We start from the raw sequence: 21852 nt of genomic DNA on the forward strand, positions 1-21852 counted from the left end.
CTTCTCAGAGTCTTCTTCAATACCTCTACTCCGTTCAAGACTTATTAATTCAAGGGCTTTTCTAAATCCTAAAATTTGTATATATGCCTCAATGTGGTTAGTTATTTTTAGTTCTTTCAGATACCTTTTATGATATTTGTTCCACACCGTCCCAAGTTACCTATAATTATAAAAAATAACAAAATAAGGGACTAAAGTACAAAATTAATAATTTCAAAAAAAAATTTAATAATAATGTTCGAGAAAAATAGATAGGTATTTAAAATTATAGAAAAAATTTCATTGCTAAAGAGTTATTTACGAAATGAAGTTGTAAGTTTATACCATAAAAATTAATAAAGGTTTATGTAATTATAAAAAAATTTGAAAATCTATTATGAATCCTTGCATCAAAAACGATAATTTCATTATTCATACAACATTTTAAAGTAAGTTGTATTCACCCTTTAAAAATAAAAAAAATTTTAAAAATTTACCAATTAAAAAAAGTAAATTAAACATCAAAATCTAATAACAGCAGGGGGAAAGTAAATAAGCTCTAGATCTGTTTAGTTTTTTATGAATAGAAAATAAACTTCAACATCCCAATTTTTTTTATGAAACATTCATACGTATTCTCTAAGCTTTTAATTATATCTATAAAAAATTAAAATATTTAATAAAATATGTATTGAATTTATTTCTATTTGATTTATCGTCTTTTTTAGTGTTCTGGTGTGTAAGCAAGTTTACTATAAAGATTTAAAAAAATAATATGAAAAACTCCATCGGCTACAAAGTTTTAATTATAACAATAATTTCAAGGCAATGATATTATATTATCAACAATATAGATTTTTAGCTGTAATTATTAAAATTTTTAGAAAAAAATTCTTTCAAGAGCAAAAAGGTGGAAATGAGTTGTTGGACTACAATAAAAAATATTATACATCAAATACTGTATAATTTAAATAGTTTGACCGACTTTTTGTCCATATTAATATATATTCAACTCTTAAGAATTTTTATCGTTAAATGGCCATAAAACAAAAAAATGTTTTATATTTCTAAAACAAATGAAGAAATTATATTTAAATCTATGGTTATATATAGGTGTAATTAACTTTAAAGGTAAAGGAATATGTCATACAATCAAAGAGCTATCAATTAAGGTAAATATTTTAAGCGTGCTAATAATGTTTCTATTTGTGCAAAGTTAATATTTGGAGGTCAATAATGAAAAAAAAAACAAAAATTTACTGTTGTATCTTGCAAAAATATCGAAGATAATGCACATATTTAGCAAATAACATAATTATATACTTGGTGGGAAGTATTTTATTGCTAGTAATGAAATTGAATAAATTTAAATCAACAGTTTTACATTTGATTTCACATATCAATAATTTAGAATAGAATAGCATTTTCTTATAAAAAAATACAAATTACGCTTTAAAATATATAAACCAAACCTAATTCTTTTCTATAAACTTTTAAATGTGGGAATAAAATAGAAAATGATGATATAATAAGAAAAATATGAATTAAAAGAATTAAAAACCATTTTATTCAGGGTATATAATTTTTTATGTTTTTTTTTACTTTGCTTTAAAGCATCATTAAATTGAAAAAAAAATTTATATTAAACGAAACCAATACTATTTTGGCCTATATTAAAAATTATGATCACTTATGTCATATATTTATTTGTTTTGGGTAAGTTAATAAAATTTCTCTTCGATACATAGTTTTGTTTTGTTTAAATAGCCTGGTTTTATGAAATAGACTAATAATTATTGATTTATAATAGATTGAAAAATTTAATAATTTAGCTTTGAAAATTTCAATTTTTTAAACCTTTTACAGGGAGAATACGGACACATTAGTATTTTTAAAATACGTGCCCCTTTAGAACAACCATATTTGTATAGAAAAAAATAAAAGCACGATATTTTATAATATTATTTTTTCTCTTTATTTTTTCCGCTAATTATTAATATACTTAAAAATACACAGTGATTATGCCTCGTTGTTATATTAAAGCCTTTTCGGAAATAAAATTCAACAATTAAAACAAATAATTATACTGCATACAAAAAAAAATATGTTTTGACGGATATATTTACTATGAAAGAATAAAAATCATCTATTTTTTTTTTGACAGTTGTCATAATAAGCTTTAAGCTCGATCAAAACAGAATAACTTTCGTTCTTGAATTGATAAATGTCCAAGAAATATGGAAAACACACATTTCATCGGATACATATATGAAATTCTAGATATTATGCTCTAATATGCTAGATTTATTATTTTAATATATTGAGCTTTGACCTAGAAAAAATGTTGAAATACCATTTCTTTGAAATTGATTATATTCTATAAATTCATAAAAATTTGTGATGACAGAAGTTTACGCCTTACTATATAGTGGATGAAAATATATAAAAGATATTAATTAAATTTATTTAAGCCTAAATTCACCCGATATAATAATTCGAAATCATATTATAAATTCGGCTACAACTCTCATGCGCATTTGAAAATTCATCTAAGTTTAAAAATATTATTCATTTAATAGCTTAATTATACACAATTTAAAAAAATACGTTTGCCTTTTTTATATTTATTTAATTATTTTATATAAATTTTGAATTGGTTTTTAATAATGAATTATTAAGCGATTTATTTTTTATCAGTCAAACAAAACCTTCGAATGCTTTATAGGGCATATTTGTTTGTTGCCTCTTTTAATATATTTGCTTCATGATCATCCTCTATAAATTATTCCTCTCTAGAGCCCTTAATTTAAGTTGTTTTCTTATCTTATGTTCGTGTGTATGCTTAAATTGGATAGCCAACTCCTTAAGATATGCATTGAGAATATAAACATAAGATTAATAAATTTCGAGTACATCGAATCTTATGCTTCTACTTAATGTAAATACACGAACCCTTTAATATACCACTTATAGACAAAAAAACAAATGATTAGTTATTTTTGGATTCAAGAATCATATACATGAAAATAGTTTTTTAATATTTTTGATTAGCTAATCATAAAACAAAATTTATGATGCTATTTTTATATATTTTCGGACCTTTGGATATACAAATTCGATACTTTATTTGAATATTTATTTAAATACAAAACTGTATATTGGGATATTCGGAAAGACACTTGAACTCATCTCATTTGAGAGAAGAAGAGGTGTTGATGAAGATAGATAAGGGGTAGGTGTCAAAAGATGTATCAAGGTGTTCTGTAATGTTCCCAATGGGCTTACTACGTCACAATAGATAGAATTGATAAAAAGAAAATTAACCCATTTATAAAAAATACCGATTAGGAGATATAGGGTTACTGAAATTGGAACCAGATTATTTTAAAAAATTGGATGATGACATATGAATTTATTTATTAAAAACAACATAATTCACTAATTATCAGATAAGATAGATTGAATTTTAAAATAATGTATTTGGACGTGAATTAGAAAACATAGAGTTGGAATCCAAAGAATCTGCTGTAGCTTTAAAAATTCATGATCACTATAAGATTTAACATCACGTAGAAAATCTGGTATATAGAAAATTTAAAATGAAAAAGCGGTGAGTTAGCTTTGATCAATGAGCATTTTAAAGCAAAATACAACCTTAAAAAGTGGATATTATCATACTATGTCAAAAACAAAAAGAGGGTTTGTTGTGTAATATGAAATCAAAAATGAGCACTTATAAGAATTTAACGCTAATTATTGAAAGTTATTCAAAGTGATAGCAGTATGGGAATATGATACCATCGCAGGTTGACAGATATCTGCTTTATTACAGTTATAGTCATATTTTTTTAGGTGAAAATCATTTTTCGCACACTGTAATGAATCTTTTAAAATAGTTCGTCACCTGGAAAAAAGATATATAAAACTTTATTGCACAATCACACAAGAAGGCACAATGTGATAGCTAGATGCCTTCGCTTGATGCTACCAAGAAAATACAGCTTTAAAAAAGCAAAGAAAATCCCTGTCACACAGTACAAGAGATTACGGAAAATGAATATGCTGAGATAAAGGTAGATACGAGAATTAATACTGTCATTAAAATTTCTTGTGACATGCTTGATTATTTGTATAAGTCAAAAATAAAAAATGTTTTACCATGATAGAAATAGTCCTTACAAGTATAGATAATATAAACATTGTCGAAAACGAGAAACTAAGAAAATATGATTTACTAGCATCAGAATTGTCATTAATTTACAAGTATAAGACAAAATTTTTCTATTATATCGTAACATGGGATAAAGTGGTAACACAATATCATAAAAGGTATTTGAAAGAGCTCAAAGTCACAAACAAATCGAGGTACATATTCAAACTATAGGATTGAGGAAAGCCCCAAAGCCAAAAATCTTTAAAAGAGAATAGGTATTGAAGAAGATGTAAAAGAAGAAGGAATGGCCCATAGTATAGATGTGATGCGCCCATGGGAAATCAATCACGCTATGCTTGAAAAAAAAACAAAAATTACAATAACAAAATTTAAGCATAAATAAAGATATTTTTTGATATCTGCATATAAATTACCAAGTATAGGATTTTTCTGCTGTCGAAGCTGTTGATCAGCAACATACAGAAATAATTGGGCTATTCCTCAAATTAAGAACCAATAAAATTTAAATTGTCAAAGTTTAAAATGTTTTGACAAAGTTACAGTCAAATTTTTATTTCTTGGTTTAAATTGTATCAGTTTTATATCTAATATTTGAAAATAAAATTACATTATGGTTGGAACAAAGATTTTCTTGCTATAATAAGTAAATGGATAATAAAAAAATCAATTTATATTAAATCAATGCTCTTATAATTTATGAAATGGCATAAATTTTAAAGAAAGATAAAACGAATCATGTATAAATACAAATTGTTCTGATCTAATTAAAGACAAGGATGGTTGAATTTAAAGAATAGAAATAATAGTATTCAGGAATTTTGTGTCTGTACAATAAATTAATATTTTTATTTATTCATGGGTTAAATTTTTTATTATCAATTTTATCTATTTAGACGTGGTCAGCATATTGGGAATATTGCACACACCTTGATCCATCTTTTGACAACGATCCCTGATATATCTTCATCAACTGCTCTTCTTCTCTCAAATGAAGATTAGTTTAAGTGTCTTGCGGAGTGTGAGAGCTTCCATGTATGCTTCTACTTCGTATGGGATTTATAACTCCTTAACAATAGATTAATATATTTAGAAATTCATTTATACTGTTAAATAGAAATTAGTTCAATAAAAACTAGATAATCTCATATAAAAATTTTTTAATAAGCATTCCAAGTATAGAATTCCAATGTATTGATTATAAAATTTTAAAAATTTTTTCATCAACCATAACCATGTCAGTTAATTTAAAAAATAATAATGATAAATGTTAGCTTTTAACTCAAAAATCGAATTTTAAAAATTATTTTCAAGTATTTTTTTTAATTAGTAGATGAATTCACAATGTTTCAAATAGTTTTTTAACCACCTCGACAAAAAATTTAGCATCTTGATAGACTTCGGATTCCTCAACGTTATATTCCATAGCGTTTCTAAATATAGTATTGAGATCATTTCTCACGTTATTTATCCGATAATTATTATTGTTCAGTTTCTTTTTTATGCAATTAATAGATATGGGGTGTTTAATAGAAGCGTAGTAGTCAGGGTAATGATTCTTGGGGGGTAAATCCATGAATATCTTGATTCGTTGTCTTTTACCATCCTTTATATCCATCAAATATTGGATAATATATTCTTTTTTCGCTTTAATTTCAGCGGTGTTTGACATTTTTAATTTTTTTGGGGTGTCTACTAGAGGACATATTTTATTTTTTATGTTTTCAGCGAATACTTCGTTAATTCCGAAATCATTTTCCAAGTCTAGACTGTCGAAAGATTCTTTGTGTTGGTTTTCTTTGTCTATTTTTCTAAAAAAATTTAGTTCTTTTTTTGTTCTTGCCAGAATTATATTTATTTCATCGTTCTCGTTAGCCTCGATGCTTGTTATTTGATTTGGATAAATTTTGTTGATTTGATCTTCTTTATCCTCGAAATAGTTTTCAAGATTTAGTGTTTTAACTTCTTCTTGTACTTCAATTTGATTTTTAATTTTGTCTTTTAATTCAATGTCATCTTCTTTAAATTCATTTTCACTATTTGATTTTAATGATATTAGTTCCTTTTCGTCTTTATAATCATATTTTTTATCTGATTTTCCCACCTGAATAATTTTGGTATCTTGGTCAAGTTTCATCAGCGTCTTTCTCATCATATACTCTTCAATAGAGTTAGACGCAACCAGTCGTAAAATCCTAACCTCTTTTTTTTGGCTGATCCTTAGAACTCTATCTTGAGCTTGGAGATCAGCATGTGGATTCCAATCGGTATCGAAGATAATAACGGTATCTGCTGAATTCATGTCTATGCCAATGGCACCTGCGCGTGTTGACAAAAGAAAAATAAAGTAATCGCATTCCTGGTTAAATATTTCGACCAGTTCGTTTCTTTCTTCGGCTCTTTTATTTGAATCGAGTCTGAGATACTTGTAGTCTTGCATTGTTAAAAAGTCTTCCATTATGTTCATGATTTCAGTCATTTCGAAAAAAATAAGTATTCTGTGACTTGTTGCTTTTAGTTTCGGGAGTATTCTGTTTAGAAGCTCAAATTTTCCGCTTAATGTGTACAATAAAATGTTGTTTATACCTTGTGGGTTTATTTTTTGCTCCATTTGTTCGAATATGAAGGGATGGTTGCATGCTTTTCGGAGTTGCATTACACTGTTTACAGCTTCAGAAACATTTAAATTCTCTTCGGATATAGGTCTTTTCTTACCTTTATCATAGCTTGTTGAGATAGCAGTTTGTTTATTTGATTTATTAACTTTTGTATCTTCTTTCATGTGCTCATTTTGTGCCATAGAACTTGGCCTAGCTTTTCGCTTTATTTCATCGTATATTAGTCTTTGAACTTTACTCATTTTAACTTTAATAACTCTTTCAATTTTTTCTGGTAATTCGGATGCCACATCTTTTTTAAGCCTTCTGAGCAAAAAAGGGCGCAAAATAGCATCTAGTTTTTGAATAATCAAGAGTTTTTCGCTCTCATCCAATTCAATTTTCTCATTTCCCAAACCAAGCGGGCCATTAAACCAATCCTCAAACGACCCAAGCGAATTAAAAACATGTGGCACAATAAAATTAAGGATAGACCACAACTCAGACAGAGAATTTTGTACCGGGGTGGATGTTAAAACAAGTCTATACCTAGTTTTATACTTCGAATTAAATATTAAACCAAGCTTTGATTCCCTACTTTTTAGTTGAGAGCCTTCATTGACAATCAAGTATGTCCATTCGATTTTTTGTAGGAATCCTTTGTCTTTAATGATATATTCATAGGTCGTTATAACTATATTTGGATTTGTATCTTTGATTAAACCATGTAAGATTTTTCTTGCATCAGGAGTGCCTCTGTATTCGATAAAAGTTAAATTTGGATTCCATTTGGCCAGTTCTGCAGTCCAACCAGAAAGTGTTATAAGTGGGACTACTACAAGGTATGGTCCTTTAAAACCCTTTGATTCTTGTAAATATGAAAGGAAACCTATTATTTGTATTGATTTTCCCAAACCCATTTCATCGGCTAATATTCCATTTAGTTTGTTGTTGTGGAGGTTTATTAACCATTCCACCCCCTTTCTTTGGTAATCCTTTAATGGTAATTGTAGATTGGAAGGCTGATGGTGCATTCTTTCATACTCCCCAACAAAAAAGCATTGATCATTTAAATTATTATTATTGATTTTAGCACTACTACTGCCAATATCCATGCCATTAATCTTTACCTCAATATTATTATTGGTGTTATTTAAGGTATCGTTATTTCTTATAACATCAACATTATCACAATTGTGATCATTGTGTATTTGAATACGCCTAGATATTTCTTTAACACATTCCTCCGACTTCTTAAAAATAAGCTGCATTCTATTCTCTTTGACCTCCCTAACATATTTCAAGTACCCCTGTTCATCGGTACTTTTCAATAGACGTATCTTATCCCTTACAATCTTCTCCTTCCTTTTGGCTTCTTCCCTCTCCAAACCCAAATTAAATCCAGAAACACTTCGGTACAAAGTATCCATCCTTTCATTAAACAAGACATCCAAATTAACAAAAAGATTCTTATGGGTACTAACCACTTCCTTACAGAAATCAAGCCTTACCTGTCTTGTCTTGCGCATCTGCTCAACAACAAACGATTTCTCCATCTCTTCTATTAACATAATATCTTCAAGACTCGTAAGTGGCTCTGTCACATACTCAGCCGAATTGAAATACTGATCAACCATCAAACTATCTTGTAAAGCTAAAACTACTCTTTCTCTCATTATTTTTTGCTTCTCGTATAAGTACATCTTTTTTAAAACTAATAAATCATCCAACAATGTCGTGTTCTCGTAATTATTTTCTTCAAGTACACGTGTCAATATATTTATTCGACTCTTTATCGTAAAATCACTCAATGTGGCCATCTGCGTTTGCAATATATCGGCATATTTATTTAGTATTTGCTCTGCTTTGTTGTCACGTATCATGTTTAAAATTCGGTATTGATCATGTGCAAATATATTGTTGTCGGTTCTGTCGGGTAAATATTTAGAAAATAATTTTGGTTTTGATGATTGCTGTGGAATTGTTCCGAGATTGTCTTGAGTCATAAAGGGGTGTTTCTTTTTTTTTTGAATTTATCATAATCTCTTAAAATCTATAAAAAGAATTTTTTTTCATTTTAAAAAAAGAGCAAAGAAATTGCATCTAATTATTAAAATTAGTGGATGAAATCGCCTCTAATATTTAAAGAGAGGGAAAGAAATTTCCAATAATATATCCAAGAAGAAATAATAAATTGTCGATAATCTATAAAGAGAGTGTTCTTTTTTATTTCTAAAAGGAGAGGAAAGAAATTATCTCTAATCTATAAAAGGCGTGGAAAGAAATTATCTCTAATTAACAATAAGTGAAAAGAAATTGATCTAACATATAAAAAGCGTGGAAAGAAATTGCCTAAAATTATTAAAAAGTGAAAGTAAAAATTGCTTCTAATATAATAAAGGTAAGAAAAGTAATTTCCTCTTATCTATTAAAGGTGAGGAAAGAAACTGCCTCTAAAGATTAAAATTAGTGGAACGAAATCGCTTTAATTATTAAAATTAATAAAAGGAAATCGCCTCTAATATAAAAAGGGTCAAAAGAAATCACCAATACCATAATTAAGAGAATAAAAAAAGCCTCTCTTATATAAAAAGTGAGAAAGAAATTATCTCTAATGTATAAAAGGGTGAAAAAAATATTGATCCAATGCATAAAAAGGGTGAAAAGAAATAACCAATACTATATATTAAGAGAATAAAAAAGCCACTCTTATATAAAAAGTGAGAAAGAAATTATACCTAAATTATAATAAGTGAAGAAAGAAATTGATCCAATGCATAAAAAGGGTGAAAAGAAATAACCAATACTATATATTAAGAGAATAAAAAAGCCTCTCTTATATACAAAGTGAGAACGTAATTATCTCTAAATTATAATAAGTGAAAAAAGAAATTGATCCAATGCATAAAAAGGTCGAAAAGAAATCTCCAATAACATAATTAAGAGAATAAAAAAGCCTCTCTTATATAAAATAAGAGAAAGAAATTATCTCTAAATTATAAAAGGGTGAAAAGAAATAGCCTCTATTATAAAAAAGGAGAGATAAGAAAAGCCCCTAATACATCATAGGGTAAATATATTTCTCGTAACTAAATTAGCTCAAAAGATTAAAATTTATTTTTAACTAATAAAAGGTTAGAATAAATTTTCCATCAGATTTGAACAAAAATTAGAACACACGCTCAAATTTATCTTAAATTATCTGTAAATCTAATCTTTTCGTTGATTTTTTAATATGTCAAAAAAAAAATCTCTTTATTTTAAACAATAAAAAAATATTGGAAACAGTGCTAAAATTAAATTGGTCAAAGTGTATAATTTGTAAATTTAAAGAATTATCCAATATGGTATTGGTAATTTATTGCATTTTTGAAACAAAGGTTTTGGGCACTTTAGTCACTTACATTCGATTCTATGATAATATTTATTAAATTACGGGCATTTTATATATATAACTCAAACATTTATTTCACAAAATTAAATTCTTATTTCAAAATAATTTTTTTGGGTTTTATATCTATATATTTTAGTTTATTTCGATCTTTAAAAAAAATATTTTTCTGTGCCTGTAACCCTTTATTCTTGCGATAATTTTTGTATTTCAAAATATTGCGGTTTCTAAGTTGATTGCAGACCTCTTGCAGACATCAGAGCTATGTCCATTAAGTCTTTTAAATTATATTTTCCTGATATTTCTATTCTATTAATCTCTAAAAATATGTAATTTTATACGTTTAAAATATTTTATTCGTTTTTTCATCAATGCATGCATTATATACATTTAATAAAAACAGATTTTTTGACGAATTCTCGCTTATTATGATATGGTATCTACTCACAAAAAAATGTGATATATATACATTCAATATAAATATTCGTATAATTATACATATTTAATTACTATATATATCATTTTAAAAATTAAAAACACTTCATTCATATTGTTTGCGACTACATATAGGGTTTTAAGAAATTGGCATTTAAAATAAAAAAATAGTCATCGTATTATAGGCAGAATTAGAGCATAAAACGCTTAATATAAAACACTTAGAGAAATAATTTAAATTATTAAAAGAAATTATTTTCCCCAAGATGCAAAGTGAAAATAAGCACATACCAAATAAAGTCGAGAAGCATGGTTTGAACTAAAACGGCAAAATAGAAATTTTAAGATTTGGTAATCAGATTTTTGCTTAGTAACCATGACTGAGGAGCTTATTGGCTCGGATTTCGTGATTAAACCTGGTAGAGGACTTAAATTTATTTTATAAAATCGGAGTTCTTGATTAAAAATAGCGGAGAACTTAAAGTTATTTTGTAAAAATAAGTTCTTTTTATTTGATCTATTGTATAAAATTGGCATGTTTATTTCTCTTAAATAGATTTAAAAAATGAAAATCATGGATAAAATCTTCGAAATTTATAAAATTTAGCGCTTATAATCCGTGCCGTTAAAAAATATACACCGTGCGAATCTAATGAATTTGATTTTAAAAACATGCTAAGTTCTTAAAACACCAATAAAGCTACCGTTTTACTCTTTTCTGAGGTGTCAGTAGAAAAAAATAGATATATGACGTGATCATAAATGTTAGACAATAAATCAGTTCAATGTTTGCAAAAAAAGCATTTAAACAAGTTGAAACTTATTAGAGTCACAAAAATATTGAATATATACTTTTTTTTTAAAGAATTATTCATTATAACATTCATTCAAATTTACTATATGTTTTTAACAAATAAACCAGCTGTTTATGTGATAAAAAAGGTTATGCCCTTACATGTGAATTCCACACCTATTAGTCTGCATTTACTTTCGTTTAAAAGAATTATCGATATAAATTTGTATGTATGGAGAGGGTATAAATCACAAACATTGAACGTCTTTATTACAAAAGCAGCTATAGCAAGTTCATTTAAAATATTAGATCATCTGTTAAATTACATGTTATATTGGGTGAACAGAATCGGGAATACTGCATAATTGTTGCATGCCGATAAAGATTTATAAAAATTACTATGAATAACGGCCATCCATGTTAAAAAAAGATTAGAATACTTAGTTCTTTAATTAAAAACCAAGATAATGAATATAAATTAATAATTATTTTTATTTTAAACCTTCTGCGTTGCAAATATATCAAAGAAATATAATATAAATTGATCAAATTTTCATCTTTAGCATAAAAAAAATTCAAGATTTACGTGTATTGAATGGTAAAACAGTTAGTATTTTCTGATATATTTTTATTTTTGGGATCTGCATGCAATTCTAAAACCTGTATGATAGAATTTAAAACCAAGATTCAGCTTCAAAAAAATTTAAAAAGAAAAATTATTTCTTCATAAAAAATTTTATGTAAAGCTGAGTTCTATTAAATTATATAAACAGTGACTATATTCAAAAACATAGGTACATCGCATTACGAATACTATTTTCCTTAAAAACTTGAAAATAATCATTTAAATAAATTATGCAAACAGGAGTCTTTAGAAATTATTAAAAGAGTAGCTATATTTTTAAAACAAAATAACATCACATTACGAATACGATTACTCTTAAAAAACTTGAAAATCATCATGATAAAGCTAATTTTTTTTAAGTATTCATCGAGCAGTAAATATAATTTTAGAATATCATCGAATAAATTTATAAATAATAATAATTTTATGTTTTTTTACAAAAAAATTTACACACCATTTAGAACGAACAAGATAATGATATTGAGCAATCAGCATATCGATTTATTTATTTAATGCTAAATTATTGGATATAATTTTAGTTTTTGTTCTCAAGCACAACTGTCATGATCTCTCGTGCGCAAAGCGTATTATTACTTTTGGCTATTTTTTCCTCTCTAAGTATTCTTCAATACCCCTCACTCGTTCAAGACATATATATTCAAGGGTTTTATTTAATCCCAAGGTTTGTGTATATAACTACAAAATTCTATAAGAGTTATTTATTATTGGCATTGATAAATTCATACCATCAATCAGACCACAATTTTTTTCAGCAAATTTCTTTCAATTATATTACTATTGAATTTAAAAATTTTCATTGTTTACAGTATATTTTTTTTCAAATATATTATATGCGAATTATATTAGAATTGTATTCAAGACATAGATCACAATAATTTTTTTTGAATATCTTAAAGCAATTAATTTATGATATACATGAAAATGTGAACTATATAAATTTTAAACTTATAATTTTAGATAATCATATAAACTCTCCCATATTGTATTTATAATCTATTGATAAGACTTTATTTATTTATGGGTTAATTTTCTTACATCGATTTTATCTCTTTAGACGCGGTCAGCCCATTGGGAATATTGCACAACTCCTTGATGCATCTTTTGACACCTTCACCTGATCTATCTTCATCAACTGCTCTTCTTTTCTCAAATTAGATGAGTTCGAGTGTCTTGCGGAGTTTGAGAGCTTGCATGTATGCTTCTATTTCTTTCGGGATTTTTAACTGCTTAACATATTTTTTATGATATTTTGTGACCACCCCATCACAAATCATCACATATGGTATTATTTATTGGTAAGAAATTCAATAATTATATATAAAAATTTAGACAATTGTTTTCGAAGCGTTCAAATTTAAACTATATCAGCACTAGTAATACGACTACAAATTATCCTTCAATAATTCTTTTAACTCTCGATAGCTCAGTTGGTAGAGCATATGACTGTAGATCGTGTTGTCGGCGGTTCGAATCCGTCTCGAGAGATAACTTTTAGTTCAATTAAAAGTCATGATTATCGGTAATTTAGAAGATACCAACTCAGTAATTGAAGGTTTGAAGTTTTTGTAACCAACTAGTTTATATAGAAAATGTTACAATCAATAATTTGTTCAACTTACACCAACCCCTGAAAAGCGATAGAAAATTAAAATATATTTTTTTATTGGGACATGAAAAGGATTTTCGGGTAATAGATGTAGAGAAAATTTAAAAAATAGAACCAATATTTCAATAATTACGCTTGGTGAATGAATATTATCACAGCTACATTTATTCACAATATATTAGAAACCCTATCTTATATTATCAATAAATTTGATCTTATAGCTATTTGTAACAAAATGATACCATATTGATAAAATAAATAAATTTGTGTTAATATTTCTAGCTTTAAAATAATATTTGTCAGATAAAATTAAAAACTATGACCGTAATTAATTAGATATATGATTTAATTTGTTACAATGTTAAATAATGTCAGAAACGTCTCGAATCAGAATTATATTTGGTTTTAATTTTTTTAAATAGCTCTATATCATTTTTTCTTGAATTTTAAACTGATTGGTTTCGCATGTACATATATTATATACACCTTTAGCTATCTCTTATATACTTACATCTTTTACTACGCCTATCCCCTTTTTAAAACCAGTATCAAAATAAAATCTGTTTAATAAATATTTTTTTTTCTTTAAAATGTAATAATAATTCAATAAAAAAATGTTTAGAATAAAAAACATCAAAATCACCAGTCTTTTATTTAAAATTCTTTAATTCTTCAAAGTTTAATTTGCTGATTTCATGGGAAATACAATGGGAAAATCTAGGGCAATTTTTATTATAAAATTAAATGAATTAAAAGTGCTTTAAAAAATATGAAATATGAATTTAAATATATTTTATTCAAGATTCACATCAAATTAAAAATTTATTTGTTATATTTCATTAAAGATTGTTTTTAGGTAATTTAAGTAATTAATAAGTATTGGTGCAACACAAATACATTACTAATAAAAGTATCGAATGCCAAATATAAATCTTGAGATCATTTATTATGAAGCAAAAAAATATTTTTAAAATAAAATGCTTGTATTGTTTAATGACTACCCAAACAGTAAATATATATTTTAAAACTACCGTAAAATCTTTTTTTTATGGTCTGAGGGAAATCATTATATTTTTTTATTACGGAAGCATAAAATGGAAATAAATTTATTTTTCGGGCTTGAATTGAATATTTTTAACTATATAAGAATGCAATAGATTCTAAAAATGTCGGAAAAATTATACCCGATATGTTATAGATGTTAAAACAACCTTCTGAATGCGTTCTTGTATATATACCTTGAAAAAAAAGTCAAAATCTTTTATTTTTTTTCATTCGTGGCATAAGAAATATTTTTAGTATTTATTTTATCTTAAAGTTTTTAATATAATATAAAATATAAAAATGCAAATTTCCTTTTAAAAGCCATTTAATAAGAATTTATTTTTGATTCTGTATTTATAGATATGGTTTTGTTAGTGTTAATTTTTTTTAATTTTGTAGATCTTTGGCTCCATTGCCCTTTCTAAAAGTAGCCTTCTTATACAATAACATCTATTCGGGTCATATTAAACCAGATTGTAAGTTTCTAATATTTATTAAGTTTTAAATGGACACATAAGGCTAGATGTGAAAAAAAATTAAATCCTAATTACACATATTTTTTTAGATAATTATATAAATACATATATAATTCCCCTATTTATACTATCTTTTAGTTTTTGTTCCAAAAATATTTATATCTGGAAAGTGGAGGAAGACCGAGACATAATTTGGTATTTGTTTCAAATAAAACCCGCAACAAATCACCATTTTTTACATGGTCAACCTTTTGTTGTAATTTAATTTTTATATTTTATATTCATGTTAAGAACAAATAGACATCTCACGAAGTAGAAATACAATTTTCATATGTATATTAGAACAACATAAAATATAAACTCTCATCGTTTTTGATCATACTTTTGCTGTAAATTGTTTTTTAATTATTATATATGAATTATTACTTTTTTTTCATAGATAGTTTATCCAGTGAAAACCCCTGATTTTATTTTTAGTTTCAAGCAACATTTTGATCAAATAACTAAATTGTATTTACAGTTGCGGTTATGTTTCGGATGACTTTAAACACAATGAATTCTTTTTAAATAGTATCATGACTCAAATGATACTATCCAATAATACCATAAGTAACATTTTGATTAAGTAACTGAATTGTATTTACAGTTGCGGTTATGTTTCGGATAAATTTAAACACTATGAATTCTTTTTAAATAGTATCATGACTCAAATGATACTATCCAATAATACCATAAGTAACATTTTGATTAAGTAACTGAATTGTATTTACAGTAGTGGTTATGTTTCGGATAAATTTAAACACCATGAATTCTTTTTAGATGGTATCATACCTCAAATCATACTGTTTAATAATCTCATAAGATGGAATTCGACGTGTAAAAAATGATCGAAAACATATAAGTCTGGTACTTATTGAATCCCCCAAAATCAGATCATTTATAGGCTATATATGAGGGGGGAAACTCACATATATAACCTTCATGAACCCAAAAAAATGAAATTTTACAAAAATCTGCTTCTTATAATATTAAAAATCAATTGTAGACAAATGAATAAGCCGAAAATAGTTGCGAGAACGTTAATTATTCCGATTATATGAAATGGCTTGCTCTAAAATAATTTAAATAAAAAATATACACCAAATTACTTCCAAATTAAATCATATGAAACAGAACAGCCAAAATAGTCTTGATAATTTAATAAATCTATTCTAGTAACTAGGATATATAAATGATCACATATTTTAAATCAAGAATGCTATTGTTTTTATTGTGTATAAAAGAATCTTTAATAATGTTTTTTCTTGCAATAAGAGAATGCAAGGAATCAGAAGATGAGGAATACTTTATTTTGATGGATAATAACGAAATAAAAAGGGTAAAGGATTTAAGGCATCCAAATAAGCAGACTAAAGAGATTCTTATTAGAGATGAGGAAATGAAAAATGCATGGGATCGTCATCAACAATATAATCACTTCTATTTACGACCATAAATAAAATAAAGCTTGTATTATTTTTTGAATTCTAATTTATTATAAATAAGCTGGTATTTTTAGTTATCCAGCAATAGAAACAAAATGAGCTTCAAATCAGAAATTTAAAAAATACTTATATTTATTTTTGATTTATTTAAGGGTTATTTTAAAACTTCCGGATGCATTAATATTGATTTAAATATTATTTTTTTGATTTAATCGAAGCTATTCAAAGAATGTAGTACGAAAAAATCACCTACTTTTATTGATAATCATGTCATTTTTATTATATTTAAAGAGATGTATATTTTGAATATAATATGAGTTGTATAAAATAGACGCAAAAATACGCACTGAGGAAATTTAATTTTGTAAGAAATATATTTGGGAAATCGGCTGATCAATTCCAAAAAATCGTCAATAATTTAAAAACAAAACTCTTTTTAAATATGCGATCAATATTTTCTTACATTACGGGCAAAAAAGGTTTAAACAATTTATTTACCTCAAATGTAGATTCTAGGTTATGTATTATAGAGCAAAAAATAATATAATATACCCTTAATTTACCAATAATATATTATTAAAAAAAATATTGAGTGCCAATCATGAAATTTATGATCATATTAAAACACCAATAAAATTCTTTTAAAAGATGTAAAATCAACAATTACTTTGCATAATTTTTTTATAGAACTCGTGTAAATTTTTTTTATCGTATAGATAATTTATATTTAAACTTCGTAAAAATTATCAAAAAGAAGGAAATAAACGAGATTTTATGTTTTAAAATGTCGAGAAATTTCATAAAATTACCTTAGTTATTTGTTTTGAAGTCTTTCAAAAATTATTCAGGAGCGCTAAAATATACTCATATTCATATGGTTAATAATTTTAAATTTCTTTCGATACGTATTTTATCTGGGTAGTCTAATTTTTTTTAGCTGTTCTTCTTCAAAATGATTTTTTTTTTGTTAGCTTTATTGCGCAAAAGTGAAAAATACTAAAAGTAGCATTCGTAAAAAAAATTAAATTCAGATACTAACTTAGATTAGATAAATTACGTATTATCAAAAATTTTTGGTGATATTAAATATATTTAAAATCTCTCGAAATGTAGGCTAAATGAAGACAAGAAAACCGATTGATGTCCTGATTCTTCTATTAAATCTATTCCAGTATTTCTTTATGTATCGATGTACTATACTATACTAAATTTAATTATATGATATATATTACCCGACTTAATGCTTTAAATTTTATTGGGGAAGCCTTTTAACTTTTTTTGATCGAACGCAAATTTCTCTATCTATGATCGATATTATTTTTACACAGCGCGATCATATCAAGATATTAAAATATTGAGCTTTAAAATTAATATTAGAGTATACTATAAGAAACTCTGCCTTTTTTTGTGTCGAAGACATGCTGATTATAAAATTATTCAAGAAAAGTATGTCACCATTATCAAAAAAATCCGAAAGAAAAAATTTGCAATTTAGAGAACTGAAATCCTTTTAATAAATATTATATGTGTTATATCAAATAGTTTATCATCTGGGTTCACAGACACTGATATTCGATGACCCACATGTCTTAGTGAATAAACATACTGATATTTATTAGATATGAGTCGGATTGTTTCTGAAGATATTTTTCAACCCTTAACCGTTTTCAGGAATTTCTACAACTTCACCATATTTCTATGTAAGTTAATATTCGAAGAGATAATTTCTGGAGCTATTACCAGCAGATCAACTATTATATAGTTATCAACTCTTTATATCTACCTTAATTATTTTTTTTAAATTATTTTTCTGTTATTGAATTATTTATATCAGATATATTACCGTAAAATTTCATAGATGTAGTAAATTTTATGGATAAAAATAAGTATAAAAAGAATTAAATTAAGTTTTGAACTGTTTAAATGAAAAACTCATAGCGTGCAGTTTTATTGTTTTTTTTAATTTCGAAAATCCTTTAAACTAAAGTTTGGTGGGATTGTGAGGTTAAGACAGTAGAAAATAGCTAAAACTCGAATTTTAATGATTCTTATTCGTTTTTATTTCGTATAAATTTTAACTTAGCTTAAAAAAAAAATTTATAATATTTTTTATATGAAAAAATTTAATTCGTGGGAACACTAAGAAATATGTAAATAAACATAACTCAAAACGATTTAAACTTGTTTACAAAAAGTTATTGATAAATTAATGTAAGTAAGTACGTCATATATTCTAAAAAAGAAGACGTAAACATATTAATAGACAATATAATGGAAATTAATGTAATAACCGTTGTGGTCATAGGCAGAATAATATAATATATCATGAAAATTAGAATATCTTTATTTTCTTCTAAATCCCTGGTTGGCTGCAGGTAGAATAATATATTATATCGTACAAATTATAAACACATGATTTCTTGTAAAATCAATGAATACCTTATAATTGCAAATTATTAATAACGAGCCTATCAGTTTGATCTAAATAGCCTTAATAGTATCATGATTTATAATATAGAAGTAAAAAGAGCAAACAGCTCAATTATAGACATAAATACAGAATAAAATCAATGTTTTTATTATGAATTCCTAGAAACAATACAAGTAAAAATTACCACAAAAATCTAGTGGTCTTGAAACAAAAAAGCCGCAGAAAAATTGACAAAAAGCTATGAAATTTTTTAACCGATGATAATAATGTTATATTATATCTATTCCGGTAAGTACTTTTGTTTCTTTAGCTAAAATTCTTTAATATAAATTATTATACTGATCACGAATCTGCGTAGATATATAAAAAGTAAAAATCATTTAATAACATCATTCTAGATATTAAAATGTATGTATCTCAATATAATTGAAGCAAAAATTTAATATTACAAGAAATACTACAGGCAAAATAATAAAATAAGATATTAGTGAATCAAAACAATTGAATAAGGATTAAAATAGCGCAACAAAACTTTCAGATGTGCTTTTTCGCTTATAATGGTATTATACGGCTTTTATATTTCATATGTTTCCATAAAGAATTATTATCAAAAAAAAATACAGATTTACGCCGTTGAATAAATATTTAAAATATATGGGCGATTTTTTTATATCATCAACAAATCAAACACACATTTGCACAAATAAATTGTTATTTATATATTACTTAATGAACTCTACATAAAGTAAGTAAATACCAAGGCATAAATTTTAAAAGGAACGAAATCAATGTGGTGTATACGACATATATGTAGTAGAATAGTGCATTTGCCTGTGTATTTTTTTGGTTTTTTGTTCCTTAGTTTATTCTTGTAGTTGCTAAGCTTGTGTCTTAAACCTTTACGATGATAGAATTATTTTATTGAGCATATTCAGCATAATAATTTTATGTGTGACTATTTAATGATATAAGTCTTTAAAAAAATCTATTTAAATTTATTTATTGAGATATGATCTCATAGTTAGGTATCGGGAAATTTTTTCATATGTTTTATTTTCATTTTTTGATTATTGCTTCATTTTTCTATTTTTTAAAAGAATTTTATAAGCGTTTCAATACATAAAAACCTTTGTTATCGTTAAATATATTTATACATGTCTTGTGTATAATATTATTATTTGGGCTATATTAGGGTAAGATGTGCAATAGATTAGCTAAATGAAAAGTAATATTAAGTGAAATTTTAATTTTGCATTGGTTGATGCTAAAATAAAAAAATTCGCACATTAAGTATTAAAAAAGACACTTGATTTTATAGTTTTTGAAAATCTATTGATAGCGTCTTTTTTGAAGATAATTAAAAAAAAATAGGAACCTGGTGGAATCGTTGAAAAAAATACGCCATTTTATATTTTATTTAAAAAACGAAAAAATAAAATATGGTAGATTTTATAAGATAAAAATCAAGGACACATAAGAAATAGTTGAGAAAAATCATAACCCGCTCTAGACTTTTATTAAGGATTGAATCCTTAATAGTCTATCTAAATAAAGTGTTAATTTTGATTTTTTATGAGAATAAAGACGGTTTCTTTTGTGTATTACTTCTTCCCATTCTACGTAAATCAAGCAGTTTTGTGATATTTCAAGAATATATTATAATTGAAATGCGATAAACATGATGCATGTATATCTTTTATAATTCTATTTATTTACTGTTTGTGTGATTTATTTCACAAAATTTTGATTATTTTTGTCATTTTTATTTTACTAAATAATGAAAATTGACAAGTAACAATAAACCCACATTAAAAATTAAGCCATTTTTGTGGACTTAACATTCTTTCAAGATATAAAGAAGGGATCATGGTTTCAAAAGCTAGGCAATAAAAAGCGATCATCCATTTAAAAAAATAAATTACTATTATATACAACGAAAATAGTTACGAAAAAGGCATAAAGCACAGTGATACGATAGTATTGATAGTTTATTGTTAAAATACAACATTATCCTAAAATAATGCAAAAAACGCGGGAAATTTTCTCTGATAAACTAGATAATCAGCGAGTATAAATTTTTAACAAGGGTTTTATATTTGAACCATTATATGTGATATGATAGTAAGTGTGTGAGTAGAAGTATATTGGACATAAGATGTCAATTAATATAAAATATTTGCGCCACAACGCAATAAAACCATATTAATTTTTTTAGCGCAGAATATAAAGAATTATCAGAAAGTTTCATAATAACAGCCATGAATAATTATTTTTATAATATATAGTTACGCCCATCGTATTTCCGAGAATAATATTTTAATTATCTAGTTTCATCCCTGCAATTTTCGATGTATTTAAATAAATTTTCCATGACAAATTTTTCAAATTTTTGGTAGTTAAAATCGCAGTCAACAAGGACGGCACCACAAATACTTTCGAGAACGTCCCCAAAGGCTTTATTGACGGTGCTTCCATCAACAGCCAAAGATTCCCTAACCTTTTTCATGTGTTCGAGGTTAAAACCAATATGCAGATACTGATCAAGTTTCATTGCAAAAAGAATTCTAGCGAGACTGAAATTATTGACGCGACTTTTTCGTTTGCAATGCATTTCTTCGGGATCAGCCGAGACATATTTGTGGTAAATATTCTCAGTGACTACGAGATCGAGGGCACAGTCACCTAAAAGTTCGAGTTTATTAAAGTGTACAGATCCAAGAAGATTAAGGTGTGATGAAGGATGGACCATTGCTTTTTCGATAAGACCAGCAAAATTAAATTTATATCCGATTTTATTTT

General features: G+C 25.8%; 1 non-coding gene across 1 annotated transcript; it reads left to right on the plus strand.

Moving 5' to 3' along the window:
* The first annotated feature begins 13424 nt into the window (after positions 1 to 13424).
* On the plus strand, positions 13425 to 13497 carry TRNAY-GUA (transfer RNA tyrosine (anticodon GUA)). Its single transcript has one exon. It is a non-coding gene; the product is annotated as a tRNA-Tyr (tRNA).
* Positions 13498 to 21852: the final 8355 nt, after the last annotated feature.

The sequence above is a fragment of the Rhyacophila brunnea genome, unplaced genomic scaffold (assembly GCF_057557595.1).
Source record: "Rhyacophila brunnea isolate RB1 unplaced genomic scaffold, BYU_Rbru_1.0 scaffold_110, whole genome shotgun sequence".
Lineage (NCBI taxonomy): Eukaryota > Metazoa > Arthropoda > Insecta > Trichoptera > Rhyacophilidae > Rhyacophila > Rhyacophila brunnea.